Source organism: Oryza glaberrima, chromosome 11, assembly GCF_000147395.1.
Source record: "Oryza glaberrima chromosome 11, OglaRS2, whole genome shotgun sequence".
Classification (NCBI taxonomy): domain Eukaryota; kingdom Viridiplantae; phylum Streptophyta; class Magnoliopsida; order Poales; family Poaceae; genus Oryza; species Oryza glaberrima.
The window spans coordinates 25,546,986-25,563,912 of record NC_068336.1 but is presented as its reverse complement, the minus strand read 5'-3'; the positions used below and the strand labels follow the sequence as shown (position 1 = coordinate 25,563,912).

At 41.1% G+C, this 16,927-nt stretch overlaps 1 long non-coding RNA gene and 1 pseudogene across 1 annotated transcript; one reads left to right on the top strand and one right to left on the bottom strand.

The window, feature by feature from the left end:
• Positions 1-1,884: 1,884 nt before the first annotated feature.
• Positions 1,885-10,972, bottom strand: LOC127754056 (disease resistance protein RGA5-like; annotated as a pseudogene).
• Positions 10,973-13,769: 2,797 nt separating this feature from the next.
• Positions 13,770-15,441, top strand: LOC127755175 (uncharacterized). Its single transcript, XR_008012967.1, has 4 exons — positions 13,770-14,485; positions 14,597-14,668; positions 14,758-14,880; positions 15,350-15,441. It is a non-coding gene; the product is annotated as an uncharacterized LOC127755175 (long non-coding RNA).
• Positions 15,442-16,927: the final 1,486 nt, after the last annotated feature.

The following is a 16,927-nucleotide window of genomic DNA, read 5'->3' as shown; positions in this document are numbered from 1 at the left end:
CATCGCGCTCCCGCTGCTGCATCGCCGCCACCTTCTCTCCTTTCCTCTCACCAGATGTGTGCCCCCACTCTCACCGAACTCTTCTCTCGCTCTTTCTCCCGTGCGTGATGGAGAAAAAAAGGGGAAATAGGAGTAGCGGTTGCGCAAGACGCGGGTACCCCTGCTGGGCTTTGGTGCGCACGAATCTTGAAGGGAGATCCAATGGCTAAAAAAACGGCTGACAAATAAAAAAAAAACAGCAGTATGTTAGATAGCAATTCCCTAAAAAGAAAAACTAAAAGTAATCGCTCCTTCCTCCTTTGGGCTGAGTCTAGCCCAAAGTTTTCCCCTCCCTCCCTCGGCCCGCAGCTGAAGTCCTCTTTCTCCCCCTCTCGTCTTCCTTTCTTCCCTCTCCATGGGCTGGCACACTTCCTCCTCTTCTCCTCCTGGCCCAAGCTGCGCCTCCCGCCTCCTGGCCCGATGCCGAGCCGAGCCAGCCGCTCGTGCCGCGCGCGTGCGCGCCTGTGCCACGTGCTGGTGCGCGGGTCCCACCTATCGGGTCGTCTTCGACCTCCAGCCGCCTGGCCTCCTCTCTCTCTCTCTCTCCCGTAAACCTAGCCATTTCCTCTCCCAACTCCGCTCGATTCAAACGGCTAATTCCAAAATTGATTGGAGGAATTAATCCTCTTTCCTTCGTCTTTGATTTCCCCCATTTTCCCCCTTGATTCGTGCCCTCAATCGCCCTAAACGGCCACGCAATTCCCGGCCACCTTCCATGGTCGTTGGCCGCCCATCCCGCCGCCATTCCACCCTCTCCCGTGGCCGGCTCGCTCCCCTCCGCTATAAAATGGAGCCCGCTCCTTGCGTTCTCTCGTTGTTTGCCTCATCCCGAGTCTCCCCGTGGCCGCACCACCTCTCCCTGCCGCCCCCGTCTCTCTCCCGTGCCGCCGGCCGCCTCCAACCGCCTCTGCTGTCGCGCCTGTGCTCTGGCCGGCCGCGCCGTCGCCACCCTCGGCCTGGCAGGTGCATCCCCTCCCCCGGCATCGCCTCCGTTTCGCGCGGAGACCACCGGAGGCACGTCCCCGCCGGCAACCAGTGGTGTTGATGGACGATGGATCTATCCGGTTGATATGACGATGAGCCCATGAAAGGGGCTCTATGAGGGCGCCAGTAGCAACGGCGATCTTGGAAGAAGTAAATGCCTTATCGATGAAACAACCGAGGACATTGTAGGTGTAGATTCAGCACAAACGATTCCCTAGCATCACAGACGACACCATTCTTGCTTTATGTTGATGTAGACGAGCGATGCTCCAATACACAGACGAGCGGCATATTGATTCATGTCAGTGTAGACGAGGTTCGCTCCGGTAGCAGTGACAGTAGGGCACAACGTGAGGAAGAGAATATATTACCCGGGCATTGCAATTGGATTTTAATTAATTAAAGAAAATTATCATTAACATGTTCTTACCATTTCTTAATTGTTGTACATATATTTATTACTGAGATGTAGATCCTTTGGTTCCACACTAGTTTCTTTTTCAATTTTTTCTCTCTAAAATAAAAGTTTGGTAGTTGGTGGTGGGGAGGCAAAACCACCACCACTACTCACTTTTATAAGTAGTACAGACATTACTCCCTCCCCCTCCGACCCTCCTCTCCTATATCATCTCCTATTTTATAGCTAGCAACTAAATATATAAAGAACATTACTAAAATAGCTAATTTGACATAGAAGATTGATCTATAAACCTGTGTATTTAATGAATAGATTAAAAAAAGCAATACCAATAAATTATAATTTTGACAAAATTATATTACTTTCAGCTTTTAATAGATGATGCTGTCATTCAACCATTTAGTTATATTCAAAAATGGAAAAAAAATTATTTATTTTGTTCTTGGTTTATCATTAAAGGTATAATTTAAGTACGACGTACATTTTTACATATTTACATAAAAATATTGAACAAGACAAATGTCAAACGTGTGAAAAAAATACACTTAAAGATACATATCCGTGAATTCGCACACCTCCTAATGTATGCAAGGTTTGTTCTTTATAGGGTGGTGGGAGGGCCATCCAATTCGTCTTTGCAATTGGTCCAATCTAATTGAGAACTAATTGAGGACGCATCCGTGTTGCTGTCGTGGCGTGTGGAGACAGTCGTCGTATCGTCGGTACACATGTCGTCGTCGAGCCCAGACTGCGGGCTGATCGGTTCGACGTCGTTGGAGTGCGTGCTCAGCAGATCGCAGGTGTGCTCCCCGTGGTACACGACGTCGAAGAGGAGTGGGTCACCATCGGTGGCCTGTGCATTTTTTTCCGCACTGCAGCCCGTCGTGGTCTTGTGTATACACCGGTAGTAACATCTGCAAAATAGATGGCGAGCGAGTTCGATTTCAGCTACTCCAGCAGCAGTGCCAGTTCATATTTCAGGTACAGTCGTACGTTAATCAGCCACTAACCTTGGGTAATTGGCGCCGAAGATGTTCTTCTGGCCGTACCTCTTCCAGCTGTAACCGTCGTCTGGGGGGCCGACGTCCTTGGAGCTCGCCCTCACCTGTATGCTCTTCGTCGGCCGCAGGTTAGACTTAGAGCTCGCGGCGGAATGCACGCCGGCACAGCTGTGAACCCCCTCGTATACGACGTCGACCATCAGCGGGTCGCCGTCGGTGTGCTGCACCTTCTTCCGTGCCTTACAGCCCGTCGTCATCTTGTGGGCACATCGGAAATAACTTCTACAAGAGTAGAGTTCCGACGACAGTTATAAGTTGAACAAGATCGGGTTAATCAGATTATTCCGCTCTGCTCTTAATTAATTAAGCTCTTTGCATGCATACGATGCTTCATTAAATCAATCAACCTTAATTTAACTTTAAGTTAATTGGCACGAGAGACCGTCCGTCGTCATCGCTTACTTACCTTGGGTGCACGGCGCCTTCCACGTCCTTCTGCCCGTACTTCCTCCAGCTGAAGCCGTCATCCTCTGTATAACTCATCCTGACCTTCCTTCTTTCCATCTGTGGTTCCTTCCTGTTATGTAGTATGCAGAGATTTAGATAAGCCCCAACTTTTAATACACCCATTTCGTTGAAATTTTAGATCAAAATAGAGACATTGTCCAGTAGTTTGAATTATTAGGTCTTCTCCTTAATTTCCTCCCGGTCAACTAGACAGTTTAGATCGAAGAGCAAATAAGGAGATGAATCTCACTTGATTGATAACAAGTACGGTTAGCGGACATGTTCGTGTGATTGACATGGGGAATTCGATCCTGCTGCATATGTTAGATAAATGAAGAGCGTGCAATTTCTTGCCCCATGAGAGATAGAGAAAGGACATTGGACACTGGACAATGGCGTACAAAAAAAAAGTTTTTGTAGGATAATGTATCTATGAGTCATGTTTTCTTCCGTATCAAAACTAGAGCGTGGGTGTATGTTTTTGCTGTGTGCATCTAGTTATACAAAAGGCTGATAGTGCTATCAGTGCGGTTGTATCATCTAGATGTAAGTATGTAACTGGTCGAGTTCAATAAGGTAAAACTTTCATTATCTAAGATGTATTAATTAACAATAGGACATGACTAATATGAACTAGTCTTAAACAGCTACCATTTTAACAAATAACAAAAATAACTTCTACTATCTCTTTCTCACGTGGGAGTATGCAAGTATGCAAAAGTAAGGAAAAGAGATTCCTAATAGCCAAACTTCAAATAAAATGTTATTTTGAATTATTTATCTGGTTTATAATTCAACTATACTATTATAATAGTTGTAATTAAATCTTTATGACAAGATCTTATATGATTATATTCTGTTTAAAAAATATATAAATTACTTTTAGATTTGATTAATTTACTTCGTAGACATTTATGAAAGTAATTTAATAAAGCCTAAAAGTAATTTTTAGATAAATCAAAATTACTTCTAAATCTTCTTCTTATTCTTAAATCATCTAGTAGTGTAGGTATTTCTAGAATGGTTAATTCTATTTCTCTAGAGTTACTGCCTCTAATAGCATAGTTACTTCTAATATTGAGTTACTTTCATCTAGTAGTGCAATTGTTTCTAATATTGCGAAGAGTTACTCCTATTTTCTTAGAATTATTTCCCCTAGCAGTATAGTTACTCCTAATATTGCGAAGAGTTATTCCTATTTTCTTAGAGTTACTTTCCCTAGCAGTATAGTTGCTACTAATACCGTAAAAAGTACTTCTATTCTCTTAGAGTAACTTCATATATAACAATAAATTGTTTTTTTCCGAAAAATAACATAGTGGTTACTTCAAAATGAAGAAAATAATTGTATTTACTCGTGAATCTTCTCCACATTTTACTATGCATAGTTCTTTATTTCAACATCGGCCCCTATGTTTACTTTCAATAATATGGAGAGTTAGTTCTATTGTAGAACTTAGTTACTCCTACTTTGAGTAAATTACTTTTGAATGCTTGAATATATTTAATATTTGACTCATTTTTTCACATGTTTTGTGTAGAGTATGATGGTTTAAATGGATCTTAAAAACTATATACGGTTTTAAAAAATATAAATATTCAAAGGTTCCTAAAATAGGACTTCGGATTCAATGGTTGATTGGTTGGTGTTTTCCTCCGTATGTAAATAGGTGTCACGTTAACTAACTAGCGCTTAGCAGTCTGTTCGATCGGACAGTCCGCGCATACGTCTCATTATAAGTCTAAATAGTGCATACGTATTAATTAGATTTTGCGTTAACAGTAATGTTGTTCACCAGTCGTCTGATCCGCACCACTCACTCACATACCGATTCCAGCCTCGAGACCCCTCCCTGCCATATGCTACCGCTGCACGGGAGAGGAACCTTGTGGGCCTCTAGCAAATCATGGGCAGGCGACGGTGGCCATGCATGGTCCCATCGAGCTAAAGCCAACGGTGCTCCGAGAAGGACTCGGCGGAAGCTAGCCAAGATGGCACGGCGGCTAGGGGCACCATGACAACCTAGGGCAGGTAGATCCACTTTTGGAATTTTCTGTTGCAATGGTTCATTGTGATGTCACACATGGTGTTGTTTAGATGTCTCAATAAGTATTTTATGATGTTTCAATATTTTATTAGTATTTGCTATATACGGTGTTCTTTGGATGTTTCAGGAAGTATTTTAAGATGCTATTTACATAATGGATTTGTTTCTTTTAAAGAAAAATATTTCAATGACTTTGATAATTTTGTTTCACTCTGTTTAGTAAATATTTCATCTTTGATCAAATGAAACAATTGGCCGTCCGATAATTTAACTCAGGTCAGACACCTGATTTGTTGTCTTATCCAATATTAGTGTCCCTGAATGTTCACTGTAAACTGAAATTAATGGGGTGAAGTAAGATAGGGGGTAATGCTTTGTGATTTGTAAGCTTAGATCAAGTTGGGTTTATTGAATTTAAACTTTATTTGTATTTGTTCTTGTTGTGTGTGGGCACATACACCTAGTGAAATTTTTGTTGGGTCTGCCAGTAGTTAGTCAAGAAGTGCTATGTTTGAGTCAATAAGAATGATAATTTAGAATTGATCATAATAAACTGATTGTAGTATCAAGGGCAAGAGTATTTTTAGCGCGACAGATTACATACCTGCTGCCAACAGATTTATGTGCTCCCTCCCTGAGGTTCTTTTGTAGAAAAATGCGGATTTCTCATTTGAGCCTTCTTTCACAATATGTGGTTGTTGTTGCAAAATCCTATGTTCTACCTCTCGTTTCTCGGCATTGTTATCATCCTTACCATCGAAGATCCAATCTACACAACGTATATTGACACTAGGACTTCCTTGATGCATCCTAACGGCGTTAATCAATGCTGACTCTGCAAATCTTCTACAAAGATCATCAGCAGTAGAGGTGACCCTTATTTTTGCATAGATCTCTTCAACTCCAGACAGATGTTCGATTCCGACTGGAATAGTATCGTGTTGATCTGCTCGATGAACATCAAAACCTAGCCTGAGCTTCTGAAGATTAGGCATTGCACCGGCCTCAAATTTCATCCACGCTACGCTGCATCTAAACTTGAAGTATTTCAGGATTGAGAATCCTTCCTTGTCAAAGATAATCATTTCTGTAGGTTTTGTATGGACATACAGTGACAAAACAGTGAGTGCGGGTAATCCTCCGAGAACATCAACATCATTACTTGTTATTTCTCTAATCCCAATCTTTAAAATGCGGAGATTTCCAAGCTTCCCAATCCAATTCGGGATACTAGAAAAAACGCAAACACAAGGCAACAACTCAATCCTCTGAAGAAGGGCCGGTGGAGAGGACAGGATGCTCCAGCCAGCAACAGATATCCTCATGTTTGTAGCACTATCAACGTGCAGAGTATTTGCATAAGAGGAGCCTGGCTGTGCCAGAGTTATAGACTTGAGGTTGCTGAGTTTCTCCAAAATGGATCCAAGGCATTGCATATTATTCTTCAGAACATCAGAATGTGCAGCAGAATAGGTGAGCTGTACATCCCGGAGATTGGTCAGCTCAGCCAGGCTCAGTAGATTCTCTGCTGAGTTACAGCTGAGATCAAAATATCCAAGTGTTCGAAGCGATGTCATGTGGACGATTCCACTGGGCAGGTTTGTCTTAGCAGGAAGACTAAGATGCAGCAAGCCTGGCAAATGGATGATGTCTGATGGAACTCCATCTATATTTCCATCAACTTTCAGTGTCTCCAAATATTGTAGACCTTGCATCTTGGTTGGCAGTTTTAAGGTGACATTAGAGGTGACCTTCAAATATCTCAGTTGGACAAGTTCAGAAATTCTTGTGAGATCAAAACTGCTGATGCTATCCTCATCTCCCCAAAAATGTAGAGTTAGAACTTTAAGAAGTTGAAACCCCGTAATAAAAGACATGCACTTCAAGACCCCCCAAAAGGCAAGTGTCCGAACTTGGGACAATCTCATATTAGTTGGTGGAGTTGCATCATCTATGTTACCGAAGTGCATAGATAATCGTCGAACCTTGTCAGCACATCTTGTAGCTGCCTGTGAATGGTCTATAGCAACCATAAAATTTTCTTCCATCGACTTGCATGTAATAAAATTGAGTACCATATGGTGAACTACACAAGACAAAACCTCACCATTGTTATTGATATGTACAGGCTGGATAATGTTTCTACCAACAAGCTCATCAAAATAGACTCTTGAAATTTCTTCCTTGTCATGCCCTTCAATTGCACATATAAAACCTTCAGCTATCCATTGATTCACCAAATCATCCTTCCAAATTATGTTACCCTCTTGATACATACTAAGACACAATATGCACGCCTTCAAATGCTGAGGAAGATTGTTGTAACAGAAATTCAGCAGTTGTTTCATCCCTTCCAAATTAGGATTTGTCATCAAACTGTAACCTAAGGACTTGTTTATATAATTCCATCGCTCTTGTTTCTCAAGCTGACTTGATAAAAGACTTGCGATAGTGACAACAGCTAGGGGCAAACCACCACATTTCCTTACAATGTCATGTGAAACCTCACTAAGTTCTTCAGGACAGCTAGAACGAGAGCCAAAAACTGTACTGAAAAATAAGTTTCTTGAATCATCCTCACCAAGAGGTTTCATCTTGAAAATATACTTTGAGTCATAACTACAAGATTGCAGAGCTAGATCCTCAATTTCTGTCGTGGTAAGTATTCTGCTGCAACTATTAGCGTCTGGTAAAGCGTGCTTAATAATATCCCATGTGGATGTGGCCCATAAATCCTCAATTACGATCAAGTACCTGCCAAACAATTTCCTCCAAAAATTTATAACAATATATTGCTAATATTGACCTAAAGAACTTCACCAAAAATATTATGTAGAGGCACTTTTGTAGAGGTGTTTTACTAATTGTCTCTAAAATCACGAGTTTTATAGCGTAGAGACACTTAAAATTGCCTAGATAACTTTTATTCTAGAGACACTTTGGAGCCATTTTTAGCACATTTTGTTAATTTTTGTCTTGTAGAGGCATTCTTTTGACACTTTAAAATATGCCTGTTATGTAAAGGTATTTTCTTAAGACATTTTGAACTTTGTAGAAACACTTTTAAGAATAGTAATATATACTAAGGAAATAAATAAAAGTAACACAAGGTATAAACATACCAGTAATGATATGAGGTTGAGTTGGTTAGTGCATTGAAAATAAAAAATGATTTGCTCGAGAGATATTGAGTTCAAAGATTGGCAACAGCAAGGAAGAAATATATGGATATTAAAGCAAATTAAAAGTTACTTATCAGATTAATCATCATCAGGGAGGGGCAATGTTGTCCAAAACGTAAAGGCCATATCGCTTGAAAACTAACGTACTCGGTCTCATATCGGCAACCGCGACTGTAATCCCTTCCTCCACCATGTGCTGCCTGCTCCGTGTCGCCCCTTTCTTCCACATCGCCACCCTGCCCCCTTCATCTGCAACACCTTGTGGCCACGTGCCCCTTCCTCCAAGTGACCAATGTGACCTAGGTGGCTCACAGAAGGTGGGCCGGGCTACGCACTTTAACAAGTGATATCAGAGCTCAGGTTTGGAGCCCGAAACAATTTCCATGGGTCACATGGTGGGGGAGGCCAGGTAACAAGTCTCCGGATCACATGGGTTAATGTGACGGGGGAGATTGTTGGGTTTAGTCACACATCGGTAATTGACAGTGGGGGAGCACAACTTAAAAGGTGGGAGCAGCTCTCATCCATCAGACTAGTCTTTAGGGTTGTGTAGGCTTAGGATCTAAAATTGTGGCTCCAGTTAGGCTTGTGGTGGAGCAGGCTCAATGTGACCTGGGTGACCCACGGTAGTTGGGCCGAACTGTGCACTCTAACAAACAAACTGGCAATCAGTTTAGAGCATGACGAGGGCCAAGAACGGCAACCGCAACGCAGTGGCACCAGCTAGTTTACCCCTCTTTTTCGGGACGCTAGTTTACACCCGCACCCTGAAAAGTTAGCTCAACTTGTGTTTTTCTAGGATTAGTTAGCGTAACTAACTGTATTAGATTTAATGACAATAATTAAGGTAAGATTTTCCTTTGGTTTTCTTTATAACTAACATATTTTAAAAAAATCAATACGTGAAAGAAACTTTCATGTAAAATTTAAAATGTTATATTGAAAAAATAAAAGCAATACATAAAATTTAACACTTTCAACTCAAAATTTGAAACTCTAAACTCAAATTTATTAAAATTTTCAACTTGATATTTGAACTTTCAAGTTAATTTTGAAAATTTTCAACTCAGATTTTTCAACTCGAGATTTGAAAACTACTCTCTCTGTCCCTAAAGATAAGTAATTTTGGTTGGATGTGATGTAGGTTGTGTTTAGTTCACGCTAAAATTGGAAGTTTGATTGAAATTGGAATGATGTGACGGAAAAGTTGGAAGTTTGCGTGTGTAGAAAAGTTTTGATGTGATGGAAAAGTTGGAAGTTTGAAGAAAAAGTTTGGAACTAAACTCGGCCATATTCTAGTACAACAAATTTGGATATGAAGCCCGCCCAGATTCATTGTACTAAGATGTGTCACATCCAACCAAAATCCCTTATATTTAGGGACGGAGGGAGTATCAACTCGAGATTTGAAAATTTTTCCAAAAAAAACTTAAAGCAGTTTTTTAGACAGGGTGTGTTTAGTTCACGCCAAAATTAGAAATTTGGTTGAAATTGAAACGAAGTGACGGAAAAGTTGCAAGTTTATGTGTGTACGAAAATTTTGATGTGATGGAAAAGTTGGAAGTTTGAAGAAAAATTTTGAAACTAAACTCGGCCATAGTCCCTACTGGAAAGTGGATACTAGGCTATTCACCTTCTCTAGTTCTGTTACTAATTGTACGCACCTCTTATCTTGCAGATGTGTCTTGATACTGGAAACTAGGCTATTCACCTTCCAATTATCAGGTGGCTGCTGCGGGCGAACCTGCGAGAGCATGCTGATGAGAATCCTCCTCATATCAGTCTTCTGCGATGTGCGCACAAATGCCCGGCACTCGAACTGCCATTGAAGCTTGCGGTACAGCTCGTTGGCAAGCGTCGTCTTGCCGACTCCTCCGACTCCCACAATGGACACCACCTTGAGCTTCTCCTCTCCATCAGTCAGCCAACCTTTGAGCATGGGCACAGAGGAGTCGATACCGACCTTACCATTCTCCTTCCCATCCTGTCCAGGATGCCAAGATGAGCTAGAAGATGCATCACATGTAGAAGAAGCAGCAGTACTGGCGATGCCACTGAGGTTGTTGTACATGGCGTGGCGTTGAAGCGCCTCCTGCGAGCGAGTGCTGAATTCTCTGATCTTGTTCGCCATCCATAGCCGCTGCTTCAGCCTCTCAGGGAGCCGAGGGGTCCTTTTGCCCCTCGTCCAACTCCATCGCCGCCGAGTGATCTTACTACGATGAATACTGGACCAAGCTGAGGCGTGCTCGTAGTGGTCGATGCAGTCCTCGATGTCGTAGGAGAGCTCGCGCACCTCCTTCATCCAGCACCTCACCACCATGGCCTGCCCCTCCAGCTTTGGCTCGCTGTGACCATGGAGAACGGATATTATTTTCTCGAGGTCTTGCTTGATGAGCGATATCTCCTCCTCTGCACCCTTGGGCAGCTTGCTGCCGTGACGACGCACTAGCTCCTCCAGCCTCCCGGGGAGGCTGACCATGGCGCCCTCCATAGATATTACTCTCAAGACAAATCAAGTGCGTATATGTTACAGATTTGCAAGGCATACGTACTGCTGAACAGAAGCAAATAATAAAATTGAAATCACTGAAGCAAACAAAGCTAGAGAGGGATTACTGAATAGCAGTTGAAGGCATTAGATAAATCACTGAAGCGAAGAAGAGAGGGATTACTGAACCTAGAAGCTGAAGGCATCAGATCAGGTTAGGATGAGCGGGCTCTCCGAGCGGTCAGAGTTGGGGATCATTTCCAGCTTCCAAAGTCCGATATTTTCCCCTCTGCGTTTGGTCAAAATCATTGTCTTTATGCCCATCTACCCATTCAACAAGTTCTGTTCAGAATAGACGACGGGGACATTTGAGCAGCTGTTGGGCACTTTAATGTGACGTACTCCCTCCATAAAAAAAAAAACAACCTACGCCATCCAAAAAAAACAACCTAGGCCAGGTTTAGTTACAAACTTTTTCTTCGAACTTTCAACTTTTCTATCACATCAAAACTTTTGTACACATATGGTGTTAAATTTCGAACTTTTCCGTCGCATCGTTCCAATTTCAACCAAACTTTCAATTTTGACGTGAAATAAACACACCCCTAGAATTAGAGGTGATATTTTCTAATACAACGAATTTGGACAGAAAAAGTCAACCTAGTATTATAAGTAACATTTCCTAGTACAATGAATCTAGGAAATGCCACCTCCAATACTATGTTGCCTTTTTTTTGAAATAGAGGGAGTATGTGCTATGAATTTGGATATATCTCTGTTCAGATTTGTTGTGCTATAATGTATCACATCTTTCAGGGTATGCTTTACACAACAATTATCGAGTATCCCATGAAATTGAGAATTAGGGTGTGTTTAGTTCACGTCAAAATTAGAAGTTTGGTTGAAATTGGAACGATGTGATGAAAAGTTTGAAGTTTGTGTGTGTAGGAAAGTTTTTTGCCGTGTTTAGTTCCAAAATAATTCTTCAAACTTCCAACTTTTTCATCACATCAAAACTTTTCTACATATACAAACTTCCAACTTTTCTGTCACATCGTTCCAATTTCAGGCCGAAGCTGTGTTTAGTTCACACCAAAATTGTAAGTTTGGTTGAAATTAGAACGATGTGATGGAAAAGTTGGAAGATTGTGTGTTTAGGAAAATTTTGATGTGATGGAAAAGTTAGAAGTTTGAAGAATTATTTTGGTGTGAACTAAACACAGTTTTTGATGTGATGAAAAAGTAGTTTGAAAAAAACTTTGGAACTAAACTCGGCCTTACATATCAACGCTCAAACTTCAAAGTATTTACATCTCTGTCAAAATCCAGAGTTATTTGCCGAAGTTTCACAAATTACACTCTGCGCCATATTATGTTTAGCATATTTTATGATTTACAAATGCATGATGCAGGACCATCGACAAAAGATTCCGTCTTTATTTCCTTTCCTAGCAATCCAAAATTAGATAAAACATATTTTTAATACATAACTAATAAGGAGAATGCTAGTTGTCGGGCGTCCGATGGAAGGGGAGAAAAATCAGACGCTGCATGGTCTGCCATTTGCATGCAAAGAATCTTTCCCTACATGCTTTCATCACTTATTTCTTCAAAAGATTTTTTCACATAAACTATTTATCTAATCTACGATCTGATTGCATCACTAAATTCGTTACAATTAAATCTTTACAACAAGACCACACATGATTATATTTTGACAAAAAAATATTTTAGTTTTTTTATTGATTTTTTTAATGTTGTATATGGTCTCTTTTGATGTTTCAACAAGTAGTTTTACAATGTTTCAGCTAGTTTACTCATGATGTTTCACTATGTACGGATCAAATGTTGCAGTGGATTTTGATATTATGGAACGCGCCGTTACAACAAAAAAAACTCACGTATTTTGGAAACCCCCTATTAATGGAATTCGTTTTATTTTTTGTTCCACCAAAAATGTTTCACCTAGTGTACTCACAATGTTTCACTATTTATAGATCTAATGTTGCAGTGATTTGAGATACTCCATTGCAACAAAAAAACCCACATATTTTGGAAACCCTCTATTAAGAGAATTCGTTTTATTTTTTGTTCCATCGAAAAATGTTTCATTTAATATACTCGCAATGTTTCACTATGTATGGATCAAATGTTGCAGTGAACTGAAACATTCTTTCACTATTTGCTGAAACATTGTTTTTATATAAGGTGAAACAACACCCGATTTAAACGAGTGAAACATTTTCGATCTACTTAGTGAAACAAATCCGATATACCTAGTGGAACATCGTGCAACATTTAAAAAAATCAATGATAAGCTAAAAAATTTTTTCGTCCGAATATATCCATGTGTGGTCTTGTTTTGAAGATTTAATTGCAACGAATTTAATGATGCAATCGGATCATGATTTGGATAAATAATTTAAGAGAAAAATCAGTTTAAATTTATTTTGCACGTAAATCTGGTGCTGACGTCAGTGTCCGATTTTTGAAGATTTGGATCGGGCGACCGATCCCTAGTCATCCCTAACTAATAATATAGGCTTTTGCACACAGCAAAATAAACATAATCCTATCTCACTAAGAGCACATTTACTTTGTACTGAAACAGAAACAGGTGAAAACGAACTGCATGCCTCCCGCTTGGGATGACATGTCGATCAACCGATCTATGTATATGTACCATTCAAAAATTCCATCGTGCGAGCAGATGGGAGTCAAATTTATTACTTCAGATGTGAAATACGGTGTCAAGATATGAATATTTGTTACTTAAAAGCCGTGGGACTGGCTGAGGATTAGGGCGCCACGTCATCGTTTTTTTTCAGAAAAACCCTTGCTCTTTCCGCTAATAGCGTGTACATCCCCGTTAACGTGGCCCGTCGGATCACATGCTAAGGTTGATCTGGCCGTCCACGCGTCCCAGCCTGACTACCCTTCCACCATCGTCAGATCGTTGGATTGGAAACGGACGGTCTGGATTCGCCAGCCCGTACAAACCCTAGCCGCCCGTCCTCTCCTCCCCACGCGCGCCACCTTGCCCACCTCCTCCAATCGCGCCGCAGCCTCGCCGTCCTCCTTCCCTCGCGTGCGTCGTCGCCGCCGCAACTCCCTCCTCCTCCACTCCCTCAACCTACTCGCGGTGCCGCCATTGCCGCGTCACTCCTCCACTCCCTCAACCTACTCGCCGTGCCACCATTGCCGCTCCCTACCAATGAGCCGCCGGATCTCCCAGTGAGGAGGCCGGGGCCGCTGGATCCAGTGACCCCGTTCTCCTCGCCGGCGGATCCGGAGCTCCAGAGAAAGGAACGAGAACCGCCGGTACCGGCGGATCCGGCGTCCTAAAGAGGAACGAGAGCCACCGTTGCCGCCCGGACGGGGTCAGCAGGCCGCCGCCACCACCCTGTGTAGGCTCGAGCACGACCGTGACGAAGACAACCGCGGCTCGGCGACGATGGTTGTCTGGTCATTCGTGCTTTCCTTTTTCCTTTGTCTCACGTTTTCCCCTCCCAGAAATCCTCCGCCGTCTGCTCATGGTCTCATGGAGCCTATGGCCAGCCGCCGCCTTCCCCTCGAGCTCGCGAAGCCGGAGCCGCTGCCTTCCTCTCAAGCTCGCTGAGCCAGCCGTTGCTGCCGCCGTGCGGAGCCAGTGGTTACTGTCGTCGTCTTCCCAGCGAGCTAGCGGCGGCTGCTGCCCCCTTCTTGCGAGTTCGATGTCCACTGTCGCCGCCATTTCGTCTCTTTCTCCATCCCACGAGAACTTGGTTCTGCAAGATCTGTGCCGCATCGAGCGCCTACAAGCACGCGGTAACCAACAGGTGAAACTCGACATGGGTGACAGCAGCCAAATCTCCTCCTGCTGATACTACTCCTCAAATTGATTTCTCAGTTCTTTTACAGTCCTGCATCTCATGCTTTCTTCATATCAGGCTTATATGACTGGTGGAAATCTCTACTTGATTTTTCTGTGGTGCATGGTCAATCAAGTCTGAAGATATGAGGTTACAAATGCTTTACCTGCATTATGCTTCTGAAATTTCACTGTTAGAAGGCCATATTTCGTTGATTCAAAACTCATTTTTATGTGCAGGCCTGCATCTATTTTTGGAACCACAGATTTCGCTGTTAGAAGGCCATATTCCGTTGATTCAAAACTTTTTTTTATGTGCAGCCTGCATTTATTTTTGGAAGCATAAACGAAAGGATCACATATGTATGTCTGTTTGCTAATTAATACCTTTTCCTGCAAATACACATACACCACTTGGATGTAGATACCCATTCTGCCTTGCTTTACATGTTAATTAACTTGATTGGGTAAATGTTTACTGCATTGATCGACCGGTATCTCAAAGTACAATCAGTAAGTGACTGAAGCTAATTCATTAGCTTTTTATGTCTATATATGATCATAAAAATATCTGTAGAGTGCATCAGACAAGCAAAAAGTATATGGCAAGTGATAGCACATTTCTTAGGGAAGGGATTTATGAGTTCAATGTCAAAATCCTCTCTATCAGTTGCCTCGCATTTGTAACTTACCTAGGTTGCTTCCCTATTTTTTGCTACATAAGAACTATATGTATGTCACCACATCAGAGTTATTTATATTCACATGTTATATTCTAAATCCATATGTTGTTGAGATGTGTTCTTTAATTGATCTCTTCATCTCTATGCAGAGTATCCTATCATAACATTAACAATGTTAGATCATACTTTTAGTGGGTGTTGCATGAAGTTATTATTATCAAAGCTGTTGAAGGTATTGTACATTGTTACATCTCCTTCACCCTTTATAGGTTTCTATATTACAGATGCTCCTGCTATTGTTTTAATTCTTTTTCGACCAGTACAACCTGATTAGCTATTCTTACTAATTCTTTTTATACAAAAAAAATATTTAGACATGGATATTTACACCATCAAGTGTAAAATGTTACTTACACTGCTTGCATATGTAAGGGAAAAATACTGCCAGCTCCGTTCAAGTTCCCCAGAGCCATATAGACTATATTGCTATTTTGCTTGATCTTTAATCTTATGATAATGATTCTATGATTAAGGTTAATTATGTATATCGTCATCATGTATCTTGCATTTTATTTGCTGAATAATACACAAATTGTTGTATAACAACATAACTACATAATTGAGCTTAATTTTTGTAAAGACCATCCAGTACAACTTCTGAGTTACATTGGTAACATAACAACCGGCGTTATTATACTGCTCTCATATGCTCTGATGAAATTTCTTCCATATATACATTGTACTTTGATAGCCTTTGTGTCTCTACTATTTGATCTCACCAATTCGTTTTGAAAGCTTTCTCCTGCTTGCATGAAGAGATTTTTTCTGTTGGTGTTGCCGAGTACGAAGAATTTGTTCATCCATGTGTTGCCAGTGCCTCTTCCAGTGTGATATGATGTGAATTGAGTATTCATGCTCTGTTAGCCTCTTTTAAGTAGCTAATGGAGGAAATGATTCTCACCATTTCAGTAGCTCCATTATGTCATTGATGATTGAGTTACACCCATTTAAAATATTTAGTTTCTACTTTAGTTACCTCATCGAGGTATATTGTTTCCACTGAGATTCACTTGAGATGGAATTTTAAACTAGCATTGAAGTGTATCTTTCATGCCATCTCTACAAAACATGAAGGGCGCCAAAAGAATGTTATCAGTTGATTATGACTATATACACTGTTAGGATAAGTCCTCAATCATTTTCTTTAAAAGAAGGATGGCTCCATTTTTGAGTCATGAAAACATTAGCAGTCTCGAGAATGACCTTCATTTATTCATGCTTCATCACATATATCTATATTCTTTTTTTATTAGGTCGAAAAAGACATGGATGGATTGGATCCATCACGGAAAGCTGATTTCCTGTTAATATCTGAGACGAACGTAAATTTCTTTTGAAGGTACATTTCAATATAGTTTGTGCATCAACTGTTCAATGGGAATGCTTTGCTAGACATATCCTAACCGCTACTATGCAAAGGTAAAGCAATATCATGAGTCCATTTTTTTTTATATTTTGTCTTTCAGTTGGTTTGCTTTTACATGTCTGTGCTCAGATAGATTATTTCACTGTTTAGTTCACCAGTCTATTTTACACATGTTTTTTTCATTATTTGTGAAAGCACACTTTTAAATCCTAAAAGTTGTGCAGTCGATCTGTTTCGTCAAACTGTAGTGTAGCCTGCTGCCACTGTGCTTTTACAAGCTCTTTGTTTCCGCGTTGTATAT